General features: G+C 32.7%; 1 long non-coding RNA gene across 1 annotated transcript; it reads left to right on the forward strand.

Moving 5' to 3' along the window:
- Positions 1-5,579: 5,579 nt before the first annotated feature.
- On the forward strand, positions 5,580-12,709 carry LOC140058595 (uncharacterized). The gene is made up of 2 exons (XR_011847026.1): positions 5,580-6,306; positions 9,298-12,709. It is a non-coding gene; the product is annotated as an uncharacterized lncRNA (long non-coding RNA).
- The last annotated feature ends 594 nt before the right edge of the window (positions 12,710-13,303 follow it).

Below are 13,303 nucleotides of genomic sequence, written 5' to 3' on the forward strand. Positions count from 1 at the left end.
CGCTGTTTACACAAATTATTTAAACTCTCTGCATCAGAGCCATATACTGTACATGGCTCTGCTCTGTATGCTTATATAGCGCCCTCTATAATATACCATATTATGTCATAATTATTCTATTAAATTATTCATGATTTTTGCCTTAATTTCATAAGGAAACATGTAATGCTTCCGGGCACCAATGACAATAATCGGACAATCAACAAATAACGACCGTTTTGAGTAGCTGAACCCAAAATTTGGAATAATTTACCTCTAATACTAATATGCCTATATATAAAGTGCCGCTGATTAGGATTTAGTGTTTATCAATAGAGGAGCTGTTCTCGTTTAGTTAGTTACTCGGATACTGTATACGTTGCTTTAATAGAAACAAAACTTTCGAGAAAAATAACTAAGCATGCGCCTAATGGGACTTCGGGTGTGGTTGGAATTACTTTGGGCGTGTGGATACGCCTTCGTCTCCTGCAAATTAGCAAATTATGGAAGGCGTGGTCAGTGACCGGCCTCGTCATAGATTAATTACATGGATTGGTCAAATCCGTTGTCCACATTTCGTAAAGAAAATTCCTGAACTTTTTGACGTTTTTCTAACATAAATGCATTATGTACTTTTAAAACATTAAATCAACTCATTCCTTGTTTTGTGTACGTTCTATTTTTAATTGTGAAAAAAAGAAATCAATGCACAGGTCTGTCTCCAATTAAAGACTCCTTCCAATTATTTGATATTTTTACTTTTATTGTTTAATTTGCTAATTAGATATTATTTAAAGGGTAATGTGTTTAAGAGCTTTGGCTCGTTGCATAACCTATTTTGGATCAATCACCATGTTTTTCCGTTCTTGTAAAAGAACTACTGCATATCTGATGAACAAAATAAATGGTACGTCTAGTACCGCGAATAACTAAAAAAAAAAGACCAAACTGAACATTTGTCTTCCAATTAAAGACCACTTTAAATTGAACCTTTGAATTTTTAGTTCCGGTCTTTAGTTGGAGATAAATGATGATGGACTCTAACACCTCAAAAGTTCTCTCCAAACTTTACCACTTGCTAGAACCTAAACAAGAAAACGGGAAGTTGAAAATATCGATAGAGTTGTTCATTTGGTATTTTAACAAACTGCAATGCCGCCCTCTTGTGATTACGGCCTTAATATAAAGGGAACTTTACATGTTTTAAGCTTACACTTACCAACAAATTAAAGTAGAAAAAAAAACACTAACACATAATGGCATTATTCTGGTAGAAATAGTTATAGATATCATTACATGATGAGTATAATGTTTGAAAATGCAATCCAAATGTTACGGATAAAATAAGAATATATTTAGACTGGAACCTTAAAAAGAAAGAGTGAGACATTAAACAAATAGAAACTAAACTATTTATTATCCCTTAGACCAATAGCTCATGGGTCACTTTATGTATATTCATTGCAATCAATGGGTATGTACTATTTTCGTACCCTCCTAAAGCTCTGTTTACACTATCTAACTTTATGTGACAACACATGTGATGTGCCCATATATGGATATGATGATGTCAGCATATCACTACCATTTTTTAAGCATATCACTACCATATTTAGACACATCTCACTTTTTTTGTCAAACTAGTTTGATAGTGTGGACAGAACGTAAGCAATATCGACGAGGTGCTACATTCCTGATTCTTTTATCATAGTAGGGCGGTTTAAGGGAGCCTAATTGATCGTTTTATTTATGGTCATTTTAAAAATCAAGAGAAGTGAATTCTCTTGTACATGCTTAGTCACTCAAGGCTAATAGAATTATATTATGAATAAAAGAATTTAAAGTAGCTTTTACATAATAGAAGGTGAAAACAAAACAATAATATACTGTACTTTATACATTGTAAGTAGTGGCTTTTGACGATCACTGTGGTGGGCGGAATTACAGAGCTGAGTTGGCTTTAATTGACCAATTAGAATATAGGATCACATTGCCTAAGTTTGATTGGCTTAAAAAATTGGTAGGTAAATCCTGTTAGAGGAAAGAACGTTTAGTTAGTAGCTGAATGCCAGATCATAAGTAGGTGAACTGAGATTTTGTATTGAAAGGAATATTTGTATTGCAGTTTATTTATAAAATAACTTACCTCAAGACGGAATTTTAAATATATGGTGAGTTTTAAAGTCAAGCATTCCGGTACCGATTGAGTTTAATATTATCGCTGTAGGCCTATGTTTTAGGCCATTTTGTACTCTGAAATCTGAGGGTAGCACACACCTGCTCATTAGCTGCCCTGTTTAAACCAAACCTCTCTGGTCTGGTTTACATTCTGTGCGAGTCTCGCCAATGGGACACTCTTTAACTATTTGTAGCATACATTGGATATATTAACTACCATGGATACACATATAAATATACGCCGTTTATGGATTATTTTAATTTTTGCTGGATTGGTTTATATTGTCGAAGTTAATTCTCAGTTTTTAACAGAGCCACAATCTGCTGAAGTGACGCAGGGTATAGACCATACTTTGGAATGCGTTGTCAACAAAACCTATCTTGCTGGTTTGTTTTTTCTGGCATGGACTAAAGATTCTGAGGTTTTCTCGGCGCGTAACCAAATTGATAAGGTTGCTTTAGAAAATATAAATGGTGAAGACCCAGAAGATCGATACACAATTACCAAAGTTGACCAAGGTGACACAGGAACGTATAAATTGATTATTGATCAAGTAAAAGGTGTAGATTCTGGAAATTATCAATGTGTAATTTGTCAACATCCGTCAACTTCATATGTGTGTACAGCCATTACAGATTTTAAATCGAGTGTAGCAACATTTAATGTCTTGTACACTCCATCAGTCCCTGAATACCCAGAATGTAATGGTTTGGACAGTTCTGCAACTGTGTCTATTGGAACTCAAGTTGAGGTGACATGTGTGTCGGAAATTGGTGATCCAAAGGTTCAATTACAATGGAATAAGGATGGTGTACCATTATTAAGTACAGTAACTGAAAGAGAAGAGAATAACAGACTTTATCTTATATATACTTTTACAGCAGAACTCTCCCATACTGGTATGATTTTAAGCTGCTCTTCTACAAGCCCTCATTTTACATCATATTCTGAATCTTGTAGCTTTAATGCGCTTACTGTTGTTGACATGCCAGTGGTGGCAGTTACTTCAGGAGCTGCAGAGTATGAAGAAGGATCACCAGCAAACTTTACCTGTACAGCCTCAAGTGCTACTTCAATTACTTTCGAATGGTCTACAGGAAATATACCAAGCAGCAGGTATACACAGAATAATATGGGAATGGAATCTGTTTTGACTATCACTTCAGTTATAGCTAGTGATCATCAGACTGCAATCAAATGTGTTGTAAGAAATGAGCAGGGACAAACTGCAGAGGACCAAGTATTTTTGGAAGTAATTGGTGGGCCTACAGGTATAATTCCAACAAGCAGAATGAATCCACCTACCACTAAATCAGTAACAACCAATAGTAACGAACCAAAATTAACTACAACACCGGTACCAGAAGATAGTAGTAATCTTGGTGCCGCTATTGGTGGCGCTGTTGCAGGCATTGTTATAATTATTTTGGTTATACTGCTCGCCATATATTTCTGTGGGAAGAGAAAACAGAAAATGGATTTGTCCGGAAAAGTCATGTCGATTGGTTCACCTCCAAATGGAATTGGTAGCCATGCACCGCCAACAAAGAAAATGGATTTTGATGATGATGTTAAAAAGGAACCTTTACCTATTACTGATGAGCCAGATGTAGTGCCAAGGCAGCATAATGGTAATCACGATCCACGGTCCTGGTGGCGTGAATCTGTGCCCGGAGATGCGTATACCAAAGACGACAACGAATATCCAACTATAAAACGTATGCAGATGCCATTTAATCAGAGGGCGCCATCTATGGAAAATCTGCAAGAGCGAGTGGAAATGGATAATTATCGTAGCGGATCAAATGGTTATGTTGAAACCGATGTTTATCGTGAAACGGAAAATATGTCTCCAGCTAGCGGTCGCTACGATTACAATCCTCCGAGTGTTCACAGTGATAACCCAGCATTGAGTTATCATGATTACCATAACCCTCAGTTTGATCAACCAGAAAGCTATCACAGACCGCCATCAGTTGATCATTACAGTGAATATAGTTACCAACAGGAAGATCCTAGAATGCAACATCCCCAGGATGATCCCAGAATGCAACATCCCCATCCATCGGTAAATTATGGTCCACCGCCACCACAAGCACAAGATAGGTATGACAATTATTACAACAGTTACGATCGCAGAAACCCTGCTAATTACGGCCCCAGACCAGGAATTGACAATCCAAACTTTAACAGTGATATGCACGTTGCGAATGATATGTATAACGCACGCAATCCAAATTATCCAGACAGTTACGACCCTCATGGTTTTTCCGAGGATGGCTCCGTGTTTAGCAGTGTAACGGACCGTTATTATGATCAAGATTCAAGGATTGAAGGAGCCAGATCGCCTGCATTTTATCCCGATAATAATGGATACGCTTCATCGGATCGGCCAATTAGTCCATACGCTGATATCCCACCTGGCCAAACAAATAACTCAAGTGATGTTTTGTACATGCAGGGACATGACATAGATGTTACTGATCCCAGTTATGTTTAAAATTGCACCAGAAGTTGTATGTTTATAGTTGACCTACAGTATTCCAAGGTCAAATCAGATTCAACTAAAAGCAAGCTTAAGGTCTGTTTTATTTGTGTGAATTAAGCGGAAAATTTATTTTTTTAAATGTTCTTGTTTATGGAAATACGACTTCTGTACACAGTTACGTCTTGGAAACATACTGTACTGTACCTCCTGACAGGTAGCTATCTTTAAAATCAATGAATTTACTGTACTGTATACTTTGGAAATTCCCATTGTTGTTGCTCAAGTAGTTTAAATTTTGACCTTGAGGTCAAATTTTAAAAATCATGAAAATAAGCCGGGATATATTTGAATTGAATTACGGTATTCTTAACAATAATATCCATTTGGTGTACAATTATTATTAATTAATTAGTAATTATTATATTACCTACAGTAGTTTTTTTTCAGGCACATTTCACAAGATTTTAATTTTATTTTTATCATTTATCATTAAAATAATTAGAAAAAAGTATTATCTATATTTAATTTGGACATTCGTAGTAACCCTGCATAATTACATTCAAACGAATTCATTCAAAGACCACTAACTGAATTTTGAAATTTCCACATACATTAAATAATATATCCTTTGTGGTAAGGCCTTACCAATTTGCAATATAAAATTCCATAAAATGTTGATTGATAAAGTCATAGATGCATTAATTTTATAAAACATTCGTTTAGTCATTCCATTAAATGCTTTAATAATATTAATATTAATGTATCAATTACATTTCAACTAATTGTGTGTTAAAAAGTTTTTCCAATATAATATTCTTTCATTAAATTTAACGATAGTTTGTCCCTCGAAAAAATAATTGTTTTAATGTTTTAGTTGAATATGTAGGCCATTTTTTTTAATGTCACATGATAGTTATTAACTTTAACCAACAATTTTGAAAAAAAAAGCTATTTAATTTAAAGCAAAAAAAATACACAGTAAAATCATTACTGTAATTTTTTTTCTCGTCTGAATAACTTTATTAAAACTGCAAAATGGCCTATTCAAAGTATTATTTTATCAATCTACATTTTTGGGGACAATACATCTTTTAATTTAATCAATTTAATAAACAAGTTTTCATATTATTATCAATAATCCAGTACATATTAGGCAAATTTGTTAATTTTACTTAAATTTTATAAACCACTGAAATTGCAATTTTGATTAGAATTAGTTATACAGTAGCTGTAACATGTACAGTGTAGCAAACAAAGACAATACGTACTATTAAAATAGTCAATAGTTGTAATATATTGGCCCTACAGTACATTATTAAGACAAAGTCATTTTTTGTATGTATTACACAGTATGGGATACATAATTATTAATGATTAAATTTTTTCATATTTATTTAAGATTAGAACAAACAAGCCTACTGTATGCAGTGATAATGATATGAAACTTGTTTTATTTAAATATAAAACAAATATAAATGAAAAGTTAAAATACTGTACTGATCCATCATATTAGTTTAAAAGTGGCAAAATCATTAGATAATTTGACGTAGAGATGCATTTATTTATTGCTTCACAGTTTTATTATTTATTAATTTATACATTGTGTACTGTACTCTATTTAATGCATTGGTTACCAAAACGTGTTTAATTTACCACTCTGGTATTTACTCTAGTAGCTAGATCAACTTTCGTATGCACTTTGAGGTCCAGAGAATTTGACTTCAGAAATTGGTTTAGGGTGGTCAAACAATCATTTTTGGCTTGGTTACACATTTTGAAAATGTGGCGAAAGGTCAAAAGGTCAGGGTCAAAGGTTATAAAATCAAACACCATTATGTCCTTAAATCTCGACAACCACTGGTCACAGCGAGGTAATTTTGGTCTTAAATTAATCAGAAGGTATACATTTATATTCAGTCTAATGAAACATTTTAGTCGAAAATGACCGGAAATGCCATTTCTGACCTTTGACCCATAAACCAGGGCATGTCTGTATCTCCGTAACTATTGGCCGTAGTGACTTGAATTTGGGCTCAAATTGTTCGAAATATACATTTAGTTATTTGTTACACATTTTGAACAATGTTACAAAAGGTCAAAAGGTCAAGGCCAGGGGTTATATGAATAAACACAAATAGGTATTTGTATCTCGGCAACCACTGGTCACAGCGAGTAAATTTTGGTCTCAAAATGTTCAGAAGGTATACATTCATATTCAGTCTAATGAAACATTTTAGTAAAAAATGACCGGAAATGACATTTCTGACCTTTGACATACATACCAGGGCATCTTCTTATCTCTGTAAGTACAGGTCGTAGAAACTTAAATTTAGTATCAAATTGTTAGAAATAAACATATTTACATTCATTCTAACAGAAAATTTGGATAAAAGATGATCAGAAATAATATTAATTACTAATCTTTTAAATGAAAAACATATCTACCTAACTTATCATTAGACAGTAATGTTATGCAATAATTGATGCTTAATGATTTCATTATACTGTAGGAATTAAAACAAATCCTTTACTGTTTGTAATAATTGTACTTTTGCTTATAATAATGCTAGAAAGTATTGTTGACCCCCGAACGTTCAAACATTTTGAGAATGCTAGAAGTAATTTACTGTAGTTACCCGAATAAAATCCTCTGGCATTTATTTATTCAGGGAAGGTGTTTATTTTGTTGGGTGTAATAATGGTAACATGTATAATCAAATAAATACACCCCAGATATATATAAAAAAAAATATATATATATATAATGAGAATAATAACGGGATTAAACCTCATTCTATCCTGGAGGAAGTACAATCATGTAATAAAAGGTATCGGAGACCACAATAATAAACCAAGTCATTGTCATTATTACGTAACACTGTTGCATAATAGTTTTGAATGTCAACGACAAAACTTATACATACACGTCTGTTCCCAGTGTAGATAATAAAACAATATATATTTCTGGAGATTTATTATCAATACCACTAGAAACTTTGACATGTTTTAGGTACTGAATGCATTGACAATAAAAGCATCAGAAGTTTATCATGATAAAATCATACTACAACACTGTACTACAGTACACAAGGGTGTTTTCAGGAAAGCTGGACATATTGTACAATAGTAATGAAACTATGTATTGGCATTTAAAACTATGCAAAAGATTGTTGTCAAATTGTAGTTACAAACAAATAGATGATAGAATGAAGATCCATTATGAGTGCAATCGTGTCAGGATAATGATGTGTCATTGTTTTATATCATTATACTGGCACCTGGAGGAGAAGATCCATTTAATGGAATCTATCACTTTTATTTTAAAAGACAGAAACATTTCGTTAAAAAGCATAAAGAGGAAAACGAATCATGTAAAGTACCTTTTATCAGTTGAGAAACGAAATACAATTATTAAAATTAGAGTATTCCTTCAAATAAACGCCACCATTCCCTCCAATAGAACACCATGTGGAATAAACGCCCCGCCACATGCATTTACAGAATAATTGTATGACGTCAACACATTTCATTAACTACCATAATCTACAATTTACCAAGCATTTTGACATAATTTTATCACTTTTTGATATTAATTGTGCAGTATTTTTTTACATCTAGGTGGTATTTATTTGATTATACATGTTACCATATTATACCCCAAATAAAGATGCCTCCTTTCCCCCTAAAAACCCTTTTGAACAATAAATGCCTGGAGCGTTTAATCGGATACATATGGCAAGTTACTTCTAGCATTCTGAAAAGAACTGTTGAGCTTAACGTTTCTATCAAAATGTCCTTGGGGACAGCAATAACTTGAAATTAAAACAATTTAAAGTATCAGTTATTGCATAACATTACTGTCTATAGGATAAGTTGTGTAGATATGTTTTTTGTTTGAAACATTAGTAATAGTATTTCTGTTCATCTTTTAACCACATTTTCTATTACAATGAATGTAAATATGTATATTTCGAACAATTTGATACCAAATTAAAGTTTCTACGACCTGTACTTACAGAGATATGAAGATGCCCTGGTATGTGGGTCAAAGGTCAGAAATGGCATTTCTGATCATTTTTGACTAAAATGCCCCATTAGATGGAATATAAATGCATGCCTTCTGAACATTTTGAGACCAAAATTGTCTTGCTGCGACCAGTGGTTGCCGAGATACAAGTACCTTTTTTTATTTGTTCAAATAACCCTTGACCTTGACCCTTTGACCTTTTGTAACATTTTTCAAAATGTGTAACAAATAACTAAATGTATATTTCGAACAATTTGAGCCCAAATTCAAGTCACTACGGCCAATAGTTACGGAGATACAGACATGCCCTGGTTTATGGGTCAAAGGTCAGAAATGGCATTTCCGGTCATTTTCGACTAAAATGTTTCATTAGACTGAATATAAATGTATACCTTCTGATTAATTTAAGACCAAAATTACCTCGCTGTGACCAGTGGTTGTCGAGATTTAAGGACATAATGGTGTTTGATTTTATAACCTTTGACCCTGACCTTTTGACCTTTCGCCACATTTTCAAAATGTGTAACCAAGCCAAAAATGATTGTTTGACCACCCTAAACCAATTTCTGAAGTCAAATTCTCTGGACCTCAAAGTGCATACGAAAGTTGATCTAGCTACTAGAGTAATTATACTCGTTCAACGAGTGTGAACATATTATACTCCTTGCTGGAGACAGTGAAAGTACTCTGTGTACAGTAGCAAAGGATTTTCTATGTACTCTACAGTACATAATACTGATCTCCCTTTAATTAAAGACCACTTTTGGGATGATTATTTTAGTAAAGTAGCTTTGGTCCCTAATTAAAATCCCTCCAACTATAGACCGGCACTAGATGTTTAGAGGGAAACTAAAGAATGGTTATCTTGCTCCCTAAAGGGAAAAATAATGTAATCAGGTTGGTTTGTTTGATTTTCTGTCCATTTGTTCAAATTTGTTCTTCAATTTTTTATTGGCTGTTCTACCCAAAAAAAGTGTTATTTCAAAATTGTCGTTTAGTCGCGTGCACTACTGTAAGTCACTGTGTTGGTCAGTCGGTTGGTCGGTCGATCGGTAAATACTAACTCAAATTTGAGCACGCGACTGCGGTCATGTATACAGTATGGCCATGTTTAAAGAGGTGTATATTGGGAAAAATATTTAGTTGGGTACACCCAAACCGTGGTCATTTTTCTCTAATTAGAGACAGTCTTTAATTAAAGGGAGCATCTAATGTTAGAAGATACAGTAGGCGATCATCTATGGTATGCGGTATTAAATTGAAATGGTCTTTAATTGGAGGGAGACATGTACTTTGAAGCAATCCACATTAGGAACCACCGCTTTAACATCAGTATTGTACTGTAAGTTAACAGCAGCTTTAAGATTTATATTTAAAAATATAATGTTTGTTTGAACTGTAATTATGTAAATTTCAATGGTTACCAAATTATCTGCCACTAGTTTTCTAATTATTTAACTGGAATGCAAGTACAGTATTTCACACTTTCATGTCTTTCTAGATCCATAATGTTGAAACAATGCCCTACTATTATGAGTAATTGAAAGCAGTTTTTTTATAGGCTCGTAACCTCTGTTTGATTTTAAGAGAATAATGGGTATTTAGAATTATAATCAGAAAAGAATGATTGTTGGTTTTAAAAGAAAAGGCATTTTGTCCTTCAATTAATTTTTTTTTACTTTTGCTGGCGTAATTTATTTATGTACAGTTGAATATAAAAACATAAATACCACTGAAGCAAAACAAGTTTAATATCATCAAAATTATTATTTGAAAAATTTCCAAAATGGACATCAATGTTTTAATATCTTTTTATATCTTAGAATATAGTATACAGTACAGAATCTATACTGTTCATTGGATTGAGTGATGGGAACTTCAGGAGAAGTTTTAATTATATGTGATTAAATTTCTCTATTTTTTATATTAACCTTTCTTTAAACATAAAATTGAACTGTGTACAGTCATTAACTTCTTAGCCAATTATGAGACATGCCCACCGACATTAATAGTCTATATATTTTTCTTTTCAAATAATTATTTTATGACTTTCTTAATTGTTAGAGACCAATTTGTTTAAATATATCTTATGTTGTGATGTCTACTTAGTAAATTGGACATGTTTATGATATATTGTACTCATTTTTATTTTCATGAATATTTTTTTTAGGATTTAAGTTTTAAGTTTAATATGTTGAACAATTTTACTAAGGGGCCATGTCATAATTATTTTTACTGCAGTAATTACAGTAATCAATACACATTCTTATAACAGTCATTGTTTCATAAACTTCTACTGAACTCCCTGCTACTGTAAGAACAAGCTAAATATATTTTGTTAGTGGAATAAAAAGTGTGGTTACTGCAGTAACTGCAGTAAAATAATTTTGACATGATCCGCATGATACTGTATCTGTAAATAACATTTTGTATATATTATAATTGTATATTTTGTATATTTTAATAAGTCTTCGATAATTATTCCATTTTGAACTTATCAATATCCACATTTTTTAATTATTTGAAGAATTATTTAAAGATAAATAAAACAATTAGTTTTACGTCCAGGATTTAAAAATGTTTTTTAATAAGGGCTTTGCTAATTATATTTTTGTTGACACTATAAAAAAGGGAGTGATAATCATATTTAAGCCTTATCTACACTAACTTTATGTGACAAAAAAGTGATGTGCCCATATATGGACATGATGATGTCATATCACTACCATCTTTGGGCATACCACTACCATATTTGGGCATACAGAGCTTTAGTTTGTTAATATACCAACACATTTGAATATGATCAATTAAAAAATTCCCCTTCATGAAAAAAAATATAATCATAATACATAATTATTTAATCCTGGATGTAAAACTAATGTTTTTTTTTACTTGGTCTAAATTAAGAAACATGCACTTCTTGCATACAAAACATGACTAAGTATTAGGTGAAATCTATACAAATCTTAATAAAATATTAGGGATCATGTAAACAGTGTTCTACTGCAGTTCCTGCAGTAACTATATTTTTAGTGTAATAACACATGAGTTTAGTTTATTCCATTGTGAGTTTATGAGGCAATTTGTACTAATACACACAAAATTGTTATTAATAATTGTATAAACAGGTTAGACAATGCATTAATGCAGTAGAATCATTTTGACATGGTCCCTTAATGTTTGACATGGTCCCTTAATGTTTGACATGGTCCCTTAATGTTTGACATGGTCCCTTAATGTTTGACATGGTCCCTTAATGTTTGACATGGTCCCTTAAGGTTTGACATGGTCCCTTAAGGTTTGACATAGTCCCTTAATGTTTGGTATGGTACCTTTATGTTGGATAATTTCAGTCATGAAGATGATGCATCTAAATCTAAATTGTTGCTAATGGATTTGTTAAGATAAATGACCCAAATTGAACTACAGTACATGACCCTTCCAATAGGCGTGATTTTCTAATAGCTGTTTTTAAGCTTTGTCCACGTTCAGTTATGTGACACTGTCTATTTCATTACTACAGTGTAATTAGAGGTATATTGTATATTTTTTATATTAATCTATATGCTTTGTTCATTTAAAATCGCATACAATAAAGTAAGACATACCATTTGTTGATCAGTCACAGATATTTTCTAATGAAATAGAAATTTATGTACAAAATATTAATGTTATATCAATTTTCTTTGTATTTGCTTTAGGGATCATGTAAAAATTATCCTACCGCAGTAACCATACGTTTTAACCTGTGCATTCATGCAATTACTTTGAAAGCTATTTTGGTAATATGTATCACACATTGTAGTGACTGCCAGTAAACGTTTACATTTAAACTAAAACCAATTGCAGTGAGAAATAGTTGCTGCAGTAACTGCAGTAGAATAATTGTTGACATGATCCATAAGCTAGTGAATAGAGTATATTCACTGATACTGTGTAAACACTGATTTCCATGGTGCTGTTCTGCAGTATAACACCTGTGGAATAAGAGTATTGTTTATTTTGATTGTACAATAAAAATTACGAAGAAATAAGAGATTGACCCCTCTAAGCTTATATTTAGTTCAGTTTATGATGTGGTATAATTGGATGTCTGTACAGTATATCAAACAGGGAATTCCTGGTTTGAATCCCTGGTCGGTTTGTCTCATTCTCATAGATGTCCTCAACATGGCAGGCGAGACATGGAGAGAATGATTGGCCCCTTCGTTCTTCTGTTTAGTTACATCAGTTTGTGGTCTAATGGTAGGATGTCTGCATATCAAGCAGGAGATTCGGAATCTCGGTTGTGGAAGCTTTTTTCTCATTCGTACATGCTCACAACTTGACGGACGGGCGTTTTTGAATTTAAATTGACGGACAATAGATTGACGCCTTTGAGATTCAATTCAATTCAAAATTCTTTAATCATCCCACACGGGGCAATTCAAATAAAAAGGTCTGGATTAAAATGATATGTAGTATAATGGTAGGACATTTGTATAAATCAAGCAGGAGATTCCGGGTTCGAATCTCGGTTGGGGCAGATTTGTCTTATTCTCACACTCGTACAACATGTTTGTGAATTGTGAATAGATTGACGCCTTTAATCTTCTGTTTCAAGGAGAAATGTTTGGTCTAATGTTAGAAT

This window comes from Antedon mediterranea, chromosome 9, assembly GCF_964355755.1.
Source record: "Antedon mediterranea chromosome 9, ecAntMedi1.1, whole genome shotgun sequence".
Classification (NCBI taxonomy): domain Eukaryota; kingdom Metazoa; phylum Echinodermata; class Crinoidea; order Comatulida; family Antedonidae; genus Antedon; species Antedon mediterranea.